At 42.1% G+C, this 12,766-nt stretch overlaps 1 pseudogene; it reads left to right on the top strand.

Annotated features, from left to right (window-relative positions):
- Positions 1–9,601: 9,601 nt before the first annotated feature.
- On the top strand, positions 9,602–11,703 carry LOC141025634 (small ribosomal subunit protein uS4m-like; annotated as a pseudogene).
- The last annotated feature ends 1,063 nt before the right edge of the window (positions 11,704–12,766 follow it).

Genomic DNA, 12,766 nt, shown 5'->3' with positions numbered 1-12,766 from the left:
AATAGCGGTAGGTACCAAGGAGAAGATGAGTCAGGGCCGATTGATAAGACTAGCTAGGCTGACCTTCCAGCCATACTCCATCCAATATCGAACGGAAGTGCTAAAGGTTTCATGTGATGCTGACCTCAATGAACCAGACCTCGAGAATTCGTTCATCCCTTCGCTCCGAGGATTGGTCGAGTACTTGGCCACATGCATGAGTAGGCCTGTTGCCGGGATGTCCCATTAAAAAGGCAGGTCCCATATTTGAAATACAAAAATAAGATCAGATAGCGCTCAAGAGGTTTTTCTCCATACGAGAAATCCTTCACTCGGAGGGAATTCAAATAGATGTGTTGAAGATCATCAAAGAAAGGCAAAAGACTGAATTCGATCCATCTCCTCCCTTTTCTTTAAACCAAGAGCTACTCCTCCCTTTTCTTTTTTTATGTAATTTCAATACAATTTCGTTTGTGTTCATGTTTTCAATTTAGAACCCCACGGAAGTGAATAGAAAAAAGAAAAATACCCCTGTGATACGCCTTCCTTTACCTATTTCTAGATTGATTGATGTTCAATGGAGGGAAACTTGCCATTCCTTCTTTCCTTTGAAATTGTGCATTTTTTTGATTCTGAACTAATTGTATCCTTTTTGTTCCCATCGAGCTTTCTTGCCTAGTGACTAAGGATTTTCACACTTGTTGTGTCTATAAAAGATTTTCTCATAAAACACTAACAGAAGTGTTAGAGGGATTCACTTTCGATAAGAATCCAAAAGCAAGTTCCCTATACTACCTTCTTTCCCTCCTCTGTTTCTGTCTTTAAGAGGCAGTGCATCCGGCAGGAATCGAACTTACTTTTTGACCCATTTTGCCTTTCTAGGTTGGTGGGCGCTTTCACCATTCAGCCATGGATGCTTTAGCGAGTGAACTAGGTTTTTATTTGAGAGCGAACTAGGTTTTTAGTGGTATTCCTTCTCGAGCTTCTATTTCTTCCGTTAAGGGAGATTCGGGAAAAGATGGAATAGGAAGACGTGTTTCCAGAACGAACAAGATACGGGTAGAGAAGGGGAAGTTAGCAAAGTTAGACAAGATTGGAATGGGCATAGGAACATGTATTGATGTACCAGATCGGCTAATGCTCCTAGGTTGATGCGATGTATTCCACCAGTTGACTGGAGACTTTATTATTGGTATATCGATTGGTCCAGCACGGATTGAAATAGGAGCCGGTTCGACAGGAAGCTTTTGAAAATGCAGTGCACCCAGGTAAATAAGGAACAAGATGAATACAGAAGTTAAACGAGCATCCCACACCCGAAAGGTACCCCACATAGGCCTTCCCCGAAACCCCCCAGTCACTAACGTAAACAAAGTAGAAAAAGCACCAATTTCTGTACCGGTTCCGGAAGAACGAAGAAAAAGGGGATGTTTTGTTAATGGGAACAAGGAACTGTTTATAGCTGTCGCGATATAAATAACTATACTCATCCGAGCCGCAGGAACATGTACATACGAAATACGAGAATTTCCACCTTGTTGAAGATCTGGTGGTGCTACCCGAAGACTTAAATGAATAGCCATCGCTGTTAAGAACAACCGATGCCTTATGTATATTGGATCCGCTCTTCTGTTAGCATGAACGCATGAATGAGATTCTATTCCTCTTCCTTATTCTTCCTAAATAGAACCCCCAACCTAGGTGCGGAAGTAAAATAAATCCTTGTTTGTACATCGCTGAACTTACATACCCGGGCCCGGCTCAACATTCTTTTAAAACAATCGAATAACGACTTTTCCATGACTTGGCCATTCAATCTTGTGAACTAATCGAGACCGAAATTGGATAAAGAGATACAAAAGGAGAGGAATACCCAACCGATGAAAGAACATGAAACCCTTTTGTTTCTATAGAGGTACGGGAAACGGTTGGGGCAATAAAGTAGGTGAAGTGGTTGGATTTTGCGAGCTGTTCCAACCACTGCTGGATGTGATTCCAAGAGCCGAACGAGAATGAATACCACACAGAAGAGTCAAGACCGGGCTCCCTAATAGAATGTTTAACCGATCCATTCCGGATCGATCGAATTGGTACGGAAGTTGTAACATGGGAAAAGCACAGAAAACACGACTTATTTGATTAACCCGGTGACCTACCAATTGTAGAAGTAGGATTTTTGGCAAGCAATAAGCACTTACATAATACAATTCGAGTGTACCAGATTCTTTATCATTTTGAGGAAAAGGTTCGGGAGGAAAGGGAAACAACAGAGGGATCCGAATCGAACCTAAATGGGAATGACATGAAAAATCTTTTTCAAAACCTATCATTAAGGGCGTGACGACGATATACGAGAGGAATAAAAAAACTCGTGATTGGTGTGGAGGGGAAGATATGCTTATGAAATTGTTCAAGAAAGAGTCATCTCATTTCCTTACTTCTGCGTTCTTTCGAATTCATTCACTTTGACGGCTGGCGCTACGCTAGCTTTGCATGATTAGCTCCGACAGAACAGGTACCGCATTTCCTTAGTTGGATCCGCTCTTTCTCTCTCGTGCAGTTGTTGCTTCCGGCTATTTATTCAGTCGTCAATCAGCATTGATCCGGGTAGTTAGTCAGTCTCTCTCTTTTTGCCCGTCCTTCTCTATCTATGAAATTCCTAATTCAGGGAGTTCGCTTTCCAATATCTAAATGTTCATGCAAAGCAACAAACTAAATGCAAGAACTGTCACGCAGAAGTCACACAGTATGCTGATCATTCTGAAATGATAAAAAGTATGGGATTTCATAAGAGATTCATACATAGAGATCTAAACTCATGGAAGGGCCCGGCCAGCAAACGAGATCTCTTACATCCAAAGGACCATGCCAATCGAAGATGAACCATTCACCGAGCCGAGTATGTGCAAGACAAGACATGGCTAGATAAGTCAAATAGAAGATATTGCTTTTACACGAGCAACTCTTTTCTTCATGTGGGTACAACCCACTTTTCCTTTGATGAAATGCGAACACAAACTTCAGGCATCCAAGAAAGAAGTCAAGATTGAAATCGAAGCATTGTCCTTGGGTTGAAGATCAATTCATATCGACAAGACTTTCCATTCATCTTTTTGTTGATATTTGGATTCCGTTTTCAAATAAAGTCATCTTGTAGTTAGAAATCACCTTTAGAATCATCAGCCTCTGTCCCTACACTGACTCGCTTATCCGGGATTGATCCTCACTACGGTCCTTTATTTTTAAACGAGGATAGGTCTCTCGCGGAACGAGGTGTAGATTGAGAAGAAAGATGAGCGTATGGTCCATACTCACTCGGGTTCAAACTTATTTTGCAGGGACAAATGGGTACATGCCTGTAGATCTTCTTCTCACAGCGAGCACTTGATTATGGAGCCTGATTCTATATATTATTTATGGATTATTATAGAATCTATCTGTTTCTGCAAATCATAGTGGGAATCCTATTACCGATACCTAAACGTTTTCTTTGTCGAAACAGAAAGGAGGGAAATTGGATAACCGACGACACGAGTGTCCCGTTCAACGTTCCGCTTCACTCCACTGTTAGATAGGCAATTCAATAGTTGCCGAGGAAAGGAGTTCCCCTTCTCTTGGCCAATTGACGTTCTGCTTCAATAAGTCATGACCTTCACTCTCCTCAAGTGAGGAGGGAATATTGTTTGACCAACGAAAGCCTCACTAGTTCCTTCTTCCCGTAGCCTGATACGAGTTATTTAGTTCATGTCTCCTTGTTCTTGGGAAGAACCGAAGGTTCATTCGTGGCACTCATAGACATAGTTGTATTTCAGACCCTCTTCTTTCCCTAAAAAGCTAATAAATCAAAACAAGAGAAAAGCAGAAGCGAAAGCTCGAGTCGAAGAGTGGAGGTCGCTCGGTAACTCGAGTCGATCAGTCCCATTCATTCTTGCCCGAAACAAGTGGGCTATTCATTCCGGTGCCACCTTTGTTCAATCGAGTCCATGTTCTCTATTTCCCAAAACCCATTCGTTCACCGACCCGTGGACCAGAGGTTTAAAGCTTGGAATTGAGCTTTCTAGCTTCTTTAGTACAATCTTTTTGCGAGAGCAACTCCGGGTTCGTTCCTAAGACTACACTCACAGCTTTCTCTGTTTATGTTCCGGCATAGGAGATCTAGTGGTAGGATAGGGGACAGAGCTTTAGGGCTGTAGTAAACCTCATATGCGCGTGGCTTATCATAAGACCTTAGCCTGATGTCCTACCCAAAGACTTCAAAGGTAGTCACAGGACAACCTTTCCGAGTTCTAACTTCCAAACCTATAACTTGGTTTGCTTGCCTGCTTCCTATATGACCTATCAATCAAACAAATGTTCTAGTTCCGCGATACGAGCTTGACTGTCGCTCTGAGACAGTAGATTTCTTGGTTGGGGGTCCCTTTATCAAAGGCTCCCTTCCCTACTGATCATACAACAAATGAAGGTGGTTAGAAAGATGGCACATCGACCTTCTGTACACCCTGTTCGTGCTGCGGAACGCAGAAAATCCGCCTTCCTTGGAAAAAAAATCCTGACTCCGAAGTATCAAAGGAGACTTGGGTGGCGCCTTCTGAAGAGCCCTTCATTCTGCGACTCAGATAGGCTAGGATTCGTGTCTCAGCCAGAAGGGGTCGTAGGACTGACTCAGACAAAGCGTTAGAAGTACGATCTCCGAATCTATAAGCTTTGGCCTGCCTTCCTCCCTTATCTAATCTCTTAGGTAATAAGAAAGTGGTGTTAATTGTCACGCTAAGGAGCTGACCAGTGACATTTCTGTCTCAATTGAAGTCAACCTTACTATACTCGCTTGTAGGAGATCATCGCTCAGAAGGGCATTCTTTCGCTAGAAAAACAAGAGTTTGAAGATCACCCAACCCACGAAAAGGTCAGAACTCTCGATCTAGCCCCACTTTCTATAGCAATTTATTGACATGTTGTTTCGAATGTCCTTGAAAAGGCCTACACACATACCCTGCCACTCGATGTGTAGTGGGTTTGTTCAGTAGAGATGGGTAGAGCGCACAAGTATTGGAAGGAAAGTTTCACGCTTCTTAAAAGAGAAAAAGTCTGTATTGAACTATGATTTGAATTCCTTTCTTATTAGTTTCCAAGTGAAAAAATTTCATTGCCTTGATCAGAGCCTTTAAGCCTTTTAGAAGTGAGCATTTCCGCAGCTTCTATTTTTCCTAAAGCTAATGAACCGAATGGAAGAGAAAAACTTGGAATAAATAATAAAGAAGGAACCAACAAGAAAATAAAGAATTGTTCCAACCTCGGCTCGGGGTCTGTCTGGAAATGGAAAATAGTTCTCTCTCTCATCTGGTCTCGCCACAGTGACAAGAAAAACAAGTGAATAATTGGAATAGAACGCAATCGTCAACCAAAATCGGGTAGGATGTATTATAAAAGAAAGCCTTGCCTCACTCGCAAGTGAGGACCTCACCCCTCCTTCCTCATTTATTGAGAATGGAAAAAGACAATGTTCATTGCTTCCTCAAAACAAGAGTTCCACGGGCGGCTGCTCCTGAACGAGCTGCTCATGCTCAAACTGATCAACATAAAGTGGAAAGTGTAGTAGAGATATTACTCGCAGTATGAGAAGGAAGAGAAGATCTAACCTCTCTACTTGACACCTCTGAACCAACTTCATTCCTAGCTAAAACAGGAAAGCTGAAAGTACTCAAGCTTCAAACTCCTTCCTAACAGCCCTACCGATAAAAGGAATAATGCTTCAAGGACTATATGACTAGCTCTTATACGAGTTCCTGGTAAACCACTACTTGCGTAAAGTACTCCGCTCGCTCCCCTACTCGTTTAAAGTATTCCACTCGCTAGGATCTTAGTAAATAAGCTTGCTCCTTACCATTCCTTCCTAGCTTTGAGAGCAATACTACCTGTAATAATACAATGAACTTATCCTACTTAGGGAACAGGCTGGCATAAAGGGCAAAAGAGAAAGAGTTACACCCGGTCTAAAACCAGGTGGTGTTACTTTCCTGCTTCCACCTGAACCTGCTTGCAGGCCTTATAGAAAAGTATTGTATAAGATAACTAGCTTGACAACAGGAATTCTCTAACTTACTTGTAGATAACGAACTTGCTGAAGGAGGTTAAGATAGTTTTCCGTTAATGGGGAGAGAGAAAAAGAGTCCTCGCTTTCATAATCGGTAATCAGAGTCCAGGCTTCCTACACCCATATTTTACGACAACCTATGAACCGACTAACTCAACAACTGGCCTTAGAGAAACTGTCCTAACTTATCCAAGTAGTCCTAATAAATGGCCATGATGAAATACTCTTCCTTTCCCTGCGGCACTCGCTTGAAGGACTCGAAAGCTGACTAATGCTGATAGGAAAACAGAGCTTCCTTCAAACGCTGATCGATACCATCCACCAGAAGAAAACGTGACCGCAACTACTTCCCGAATCAGTACCGTCTGGAGGCTTTGCATCTGTATTTGGAGCTGGGCATGCATCCATTGATTCTAGCACTTGGAGCTTTGAACGCTGGAAAGAGAAATACAATCTCCGCCCTACAAGTGGATCGATAGGTTCATACATCTTGTAGTCGGTGCAGTTCTGGGAAGGAATGGGCTAGTATGACTTCTGGTTTAGTCAGCAGTTCACTTCTCCCTTCTTGTCCACAAACAAAGCAAACTAGAAACCTACTTTTGCTGAAGACAGTGCTCAATGAGAGGAGGTGGGCAAGTATTAGTTAAGGGATATCAGGAAGGATGTCAAAGAAAGGGGAAAGAGCTTCATCGTCTATTAGCAATTGAAAGTAGGGGAAACTATGATTCTATCGAATGTGTGTATCCATTGGGGCTAGTGAAAGATTACGGTAGGGGAACCCGTTTCACTACTGACTTCGTGTATGAGTGACAAAAAGTCAGGGCATAATAGCCCCTTCAAAGTAGGGGCTTCACAACCCGCTTCTCTTCCTTAATTTAGTGAATGGTGGGTGCGCAAAGTCTTGAGTTTTGGACCTGTTACGGACAAAAGGAGAAGACAACCATTGTACCGATCCACTACTTGAATCTACGAGGACTAGTTTAGTCGGATCTATTGTTTTACCACTCACTAACAGGACTTTCCTGCTTAGGATTGATAAGATAAGAAGATCGTTTTCTTTCTCTTGCTCTGTATAATAGAAATAGTGTACTAAGGTAAGTTCCATTAAGTTAGGGCTGGTTAGTGAAGTTCATTAAGAGGGAGTTCTAGTTAAGTATGCCCATAGCTCTTGCTTCTAATTGGTTAGTGCAGGATACTACTCTCCCCGTTCAGTTCTGGAGAAGAGAAAGGCTGCGTTCCTTCTTTTCTTTCAGATAGTGGGATGCGTTGATCTGCTCAATCAAGAAGATCAAGTCCTCCCGGGCAAGGCGAACCTAGTGGTTTCTAGTTCAGTGCAGCCTTTTCCTCAGAGCTATTTGACAATGGGCCCAATGAAGACTTCTTCCCCCCGAGGATAAGTCGATACTAGTTTCTGGTCTGCTTTGGAGAGTAGAAGTCAATATTTGTTTCTGGTCTGCTACTGAACTTCGCATCGCACTAACTAATAGCTAGCCGCCTCACGGATCTCCTTATTATGTGCAGCTAAAGCGGGGTGTGTGCATTGTTCAACTAGAGCCGAGGAGGACAAAAGAATAAGGAACAATAGGTTCGCTACCCGATTTGAATAGTTTCCTTGATTTGAAATCAATCCAATATCCTTTTGAGAATCTAGAGTGATATCAACAACCTCCTAGTTGAAGTATAGACGAGGAAGCAACCTATTAGTTTCAGTCCAGTCCAGGAAAGGAGCGGAGCCTATTGATATAGCTTAGTAGAGCTTCGCCATGATAGCAGTTTGTTTTAACAAGTAGTAGGAATGCGTGCTGATGTGCCAAATCTCCTCGTGCTCCTTCCGGATAGTCCGAAATCTAGGGGTAAAGGAAAGATCAAGGTTTTCTCCTTGATCAATCGACTTGCCTGCTTCCTTTCATCTGGCCAACCGTTCCTGTATCATTAGCTAGATCTGTTATGTCAACCTCAGAGACAGATGCTTATGTAAGAAGAAGGTATCCCGAGGGGAACATGTCAAGTATCCGCCTGGCATCGAACTCTACTTTCTGTATGTTAATGAAAGGTTTAGACTAAAGCGGGGTAGTGGAATCGATCAACTCATCAGGCTCATGACCTGAAGACTGCAGGTTCGAATCCTGTCCCCGCCTAATCACGTGTACGATTCAATGAAATAGCTATTTGGAGTCCACTGATGATTTGCTAATTGTTTTATGATCCTTGACTAGCTATATAGACCCTAGGAACTTGCATGTGCTATTACTGCTGTATAAAGGAAAGGTGGCTCACGTTACCACTCTCCCCTATTCCTACAGGAAGGAAGAGTCCATCAAATGCAAGTCGCTACCAGTTTCCTATTTTGGATGAATACCATCGCACCATTTGACCTCGAAGTAACGAGTACTCAAGGAATCCTCTTGAATTCCAGTCATGATGATCGGATACCCGGACTACATCACCCTCATCAGGAAGAAAAGAGAGAGACATGGAGTAAAATGGATTCAAAACTGCCACATTGCAAGTGAACAAAAGAAACCAGTGGAAATAGAAAGAGAATGAACAAGTGTATCAATTCATGAGTTAAGGAATACTATTGGGAAGATTGGGTGACTAATATCCTAAGAAAACGATCTCTTGCTTCCCTTGAAACATGCTGAGAGGACCATTTCGATTAGTGAGAAGCTCAGTTCATGGGTCATGATGACAGATCATATCGTGTACCAGTGCACTGTTCTTTATAGATCTATGTTCAGTGAACAAGAATGTAGTGAGGGGTGCTACTTTAGTGTTATTCCTAGACTGATGAAGTGAAGACTTTAGGCCTTGCTAATAGTGGACCAACTGAGAATGTTTGTTTCTCTTTTCTGTAGATATCTCAATATTCCTTGAAAGCCTTATGAATGGCGGCGAGGATGTGGAAGAGCTAGTCATATAGTCCTTTAAGCTTGATTCCTTTTATCGGTTAGCAAGGAGTTTGAAGCTTGAGTACTTTGAAGAGCATTTAAGAACAACTCATAAGCAATGCCAAGTGGCAGAGATGACTCGAGGGACCTCGTCAGATAAGCATATCCTATGGTAAATGTGGTACCTGGTCCAGTCAACTTGGAAGTAGAAACTGACCACTAGTGGGTGTCAATTAAAAAGTCACTCTGTGGCTAAAGCTTCTACTGCTATCGGCAGGGCTTAGTCTCTTGTGGTTCATTTCCGCCGGAGAGCATCTGTTTGAATAATTAGCGTATATAGTTGATCACTCTAATGACAACGGATTCGATTCACAAATTTCTCGTGATTGACTGAAGGAAAGGTTAGCGACTCCTCTCCCTACGGAATCTCCAGTAGAGCCATTGCATAGCTGGCAGACACGATGGGCTCAGGGTTTCGACAGCTGTTCATTCCGATCTTAGGTCTCGCTCAGCAAATTCAGAAGGGTTGGGTCCTTTGTCAATGACTTACTTTCCTAGTAGCAGAGATGCAAGAATAACTACTTTCTTCTGCCAGGCGTTTCTTTGTTGCCAACTGAGAAATAATACTCGTTTTTATCAGATGAGGGGGAGTGTCTTTGTTTGTTCAACGTGTAGATCCGGGAGGAAGGGGCAGGACTTGTTGTTCGGGCAGTCTAGTTTTATTTTTGTTTGGTGCCAGTGTCCCAGTGAAGGAAGTAGGGCTTGCTGTTCCAACAACCGCTCTCTTCTCTCTCCGCTCCCTGATGTCTTCTCTTTGTCTTCGGTATTTTTTTTGAGGATTCAAATTCACTCATAACTATGAGAAGAGTGTGGGATGGAGGAATGGATTACGGAAGGAGACAGATTCTATATAAAATGGATTAATGTGGGTTTCGGAGATTATACTTAGTTCGTGGACATATTAGATACTACCTAATTTTCCTGATCTTCCGCCTAATAAAATAACGCAAAATAAAAAAAGTAGTACCATGAGCAGCTTAGACAAGAATGGATTTGGGAATGAAAAATAATAGTCGGCGAGAGCCGGAGGAATTGTTAAGTGAATGGGAGATAGATCGAGTGGGGCCTTGCAATAGCAGTAGATGCTACAGACGTGGTGTCATTATCAGCGATTCCTCAATCAATCAGAAGAAAGGGAATATAACCTGCCCCTCATTGTCCTTCAATCATGGTGCAATGAATATCGTAGATAGAGTGATTTCGATCTCATATAGCTAGCTTTCCTTTCAAAGTGAAACGATTTTCCTTTTACGTTGAGATATTTGAATTGGATTTTCTTTCACCACTACTATCATAACGCACAGAAAACACTGACGTTTCCGCTCACTTTCAACCACTGCCACTTTACCTGAGCACTGTGACGCAGTCGGTCAAGTATTGAGTTTCTGCTAGTATATCAAGGACTTATGAGAACTGAAAAGAAAAAAACGAAAAAAGGAATTCTCATAGTTCATTGAATTAAGGGAGGGCCATTCGTGGGGGGTTCGTGGAAGAGTTGGGTTCGATTCCCTTTATATGCGATGTGGCGAAAAAGACTGATTCAACGAATTATGCCATGCCAGCATTAAGATTTAAAACGTGTCGTCTACTTCCATGAAATGTTCGGAACAGAGAACTTTCTCTAATCCAACGCCGTATTCTCCGAAGATTGAGGAACAAGAGGAGATCCATTAAAAGAAATCTTTCTCGGAGAGAAAATTTAAACAGTAACATCAAATCACAAACTACACGAAAGTTGTCTCTTTATTATGGGGATTTACCCATAAGGGAGATGCACAGAGGAAGAGAACGAACTTCATATATCCCTTTTTTACTCAATCAAGAAACAAGATCGGACGTGATTCCGGTTCGTCTCCATTTTAGTGACACTCTTCCTCAAGCAAGGCAGCCGATAAGTCATCGAAGGGTTTGTTTGAATAATGGACTGGTAACCATTACTCATTTGAAAGTTTCCCACGGTGATCTAATATCTTTTAAAGAAAATGACGCGAGAACCCGCGGTTTTGAAATAAGGAGATCTTTCTATATCGACATATCAGTTGGAAAAATCATAGGCAAATTCCTATCGGCCATATCAGTTGGAAAAAGAAGAGGCAAATTCCTACCGGCCAGAATCTGGAGAAGAACAAAAAAAGAATGGTTCCGCTTACTCACAACTCAGAGGGGATGCCGCTTACTACTCAAATCCAAGAATTGCAAAAGTTGCGTTCTTATATGCAAGAAGAAGACTTTGAAAGAACAAAGAAGTTTGGATCCACAAAAGTATGCTTAGGCAGTTCCTTCGCTGAGCACAACAGAATGAAGAGGAATTTGTTTCATTTCAAATACTTCTTCTTATTGAAAAGAGGGAAGGAGAAAAACCGAAATCTTCCAACTCGAACAATAAGTCCTTTTGTAGAAAAGTCTTCTTTATATAGTAATTCGACCTATTGCTCCGGATCCCCGTTTACTAGGAAGATAAGAATCAAAAGGATCGAACTACCTACTCATTATTTGGAGGTGAATCATAGAACACTAAAAGCTGTGCTATCTTATGGACCTAAAATAGGTCACATCCCTCACGACATAAGATTGAAAGATCCAAACCTTCCTCTTCGGAGCGGAAACGGACGTGGCCAAAACATATAAAAAAAGATCGGCCTAGTCGCTCATAGGGACATATCTATCCGGATAGAGAATAGTCTAGATCAATTTTGAGAAAAATCTCCCTCTATATAGATAGGTATCTCTGTGGATAGAGATAAAGATATGGATCCCTATAAATCGAAATATATGGAAAAGTGCACTTTTTGACTACTACTACTATTTCTTAGACTTTTTCAAGGAAACATTGTTTTTTCGATTTTGACTGAATTGGTCGGAGTGTAGACGAGCAAGTAGAGCCCAGGAAAGAGGTCAGATCGTCATAGAGCAGTCGACTATAAGTATAAGACTGCTGGCCTGAGAGAAGGCAGTCTCTCTCGGGAAACATGGCCCAATTTCTCTTCTTTCTTTTCACAAGGGCAACAATTGGGAATAAAACAGACCATGAACATGAGTTTAAAATGTAAAAAAAGGGAAGAGTGCATTCTCCACTTTCTTATCTCGAAATGCGTAATATAGTGATTTCATGTGTCTGTTTCTTTGAAAAGGTGGGTCGGCCCTTAGGGCAAACAGTAGTGCCAGGTTCCATTGTGAAACGGTCATTTGCCGGTGACCTTTGTCCGCTGTAGTACGAGTGACTGGCGCATCGCATCCAATCTCTCATGTCAATGAGTCAGTTAGAAAACAGCTCCAAATGAATCAGTGATTTCCCCTTTATTTCCCTCGGAGCGCAAGGGGAAACAAGATTGAGAATGAATTAAAACACACCAAATGTTTCATTTTTCCTATTATCAGTGGTCAGCTCTGATACAAACCAGGGGAAAAACAACCTGGAACGCCTTCTTTAAGGCGCTACTATTTCTAGCGGCATAGGTGCTTTATCACAATACGAAAGATGTACATACGAGGACTACGATTCCTATTTAGAGATATTCCTACGAGCGATAGACGTAGTAAGGAAATTACGTACGCCAATAACAAATACGAATACGAATTACGCCTACGAGCCTACGCAATGGCATGTTTTGGCGTATAAAGCTAAGAACGAGAATAGCCTACTGCCTCCACTCGGAAAAGGCAAAGGTATCCAGTATAGGATATCGATGAACGGAGGACAAGGAAAGCAGGCAAGGTGAACCTCCTTTGCCAAAGCCCTTTTGAA

The sequence above is a fragment of the Aegilops tauschii genome, chromosome 6 (genome assembly GCF_002575655.3).
Source record: "Aegilops tauschii subsp. strangulata cultivar AL8/78 chromosome 6, Aet v6.0, whole genome shotgun sequence".
In the NCBI taxonomy this organism is placed as follows: Eukaryota; Viridiplantae; Streptophyta; class Magnoliopsida; order Poales; family Poaceae; genus Aegilops; species Aegilops tauschii.
The sequence above is the reverse complement of the archived record's forward strand: the minus strand, read 5'-3'. Positions and strand labels throughout refer to the sequence as shown.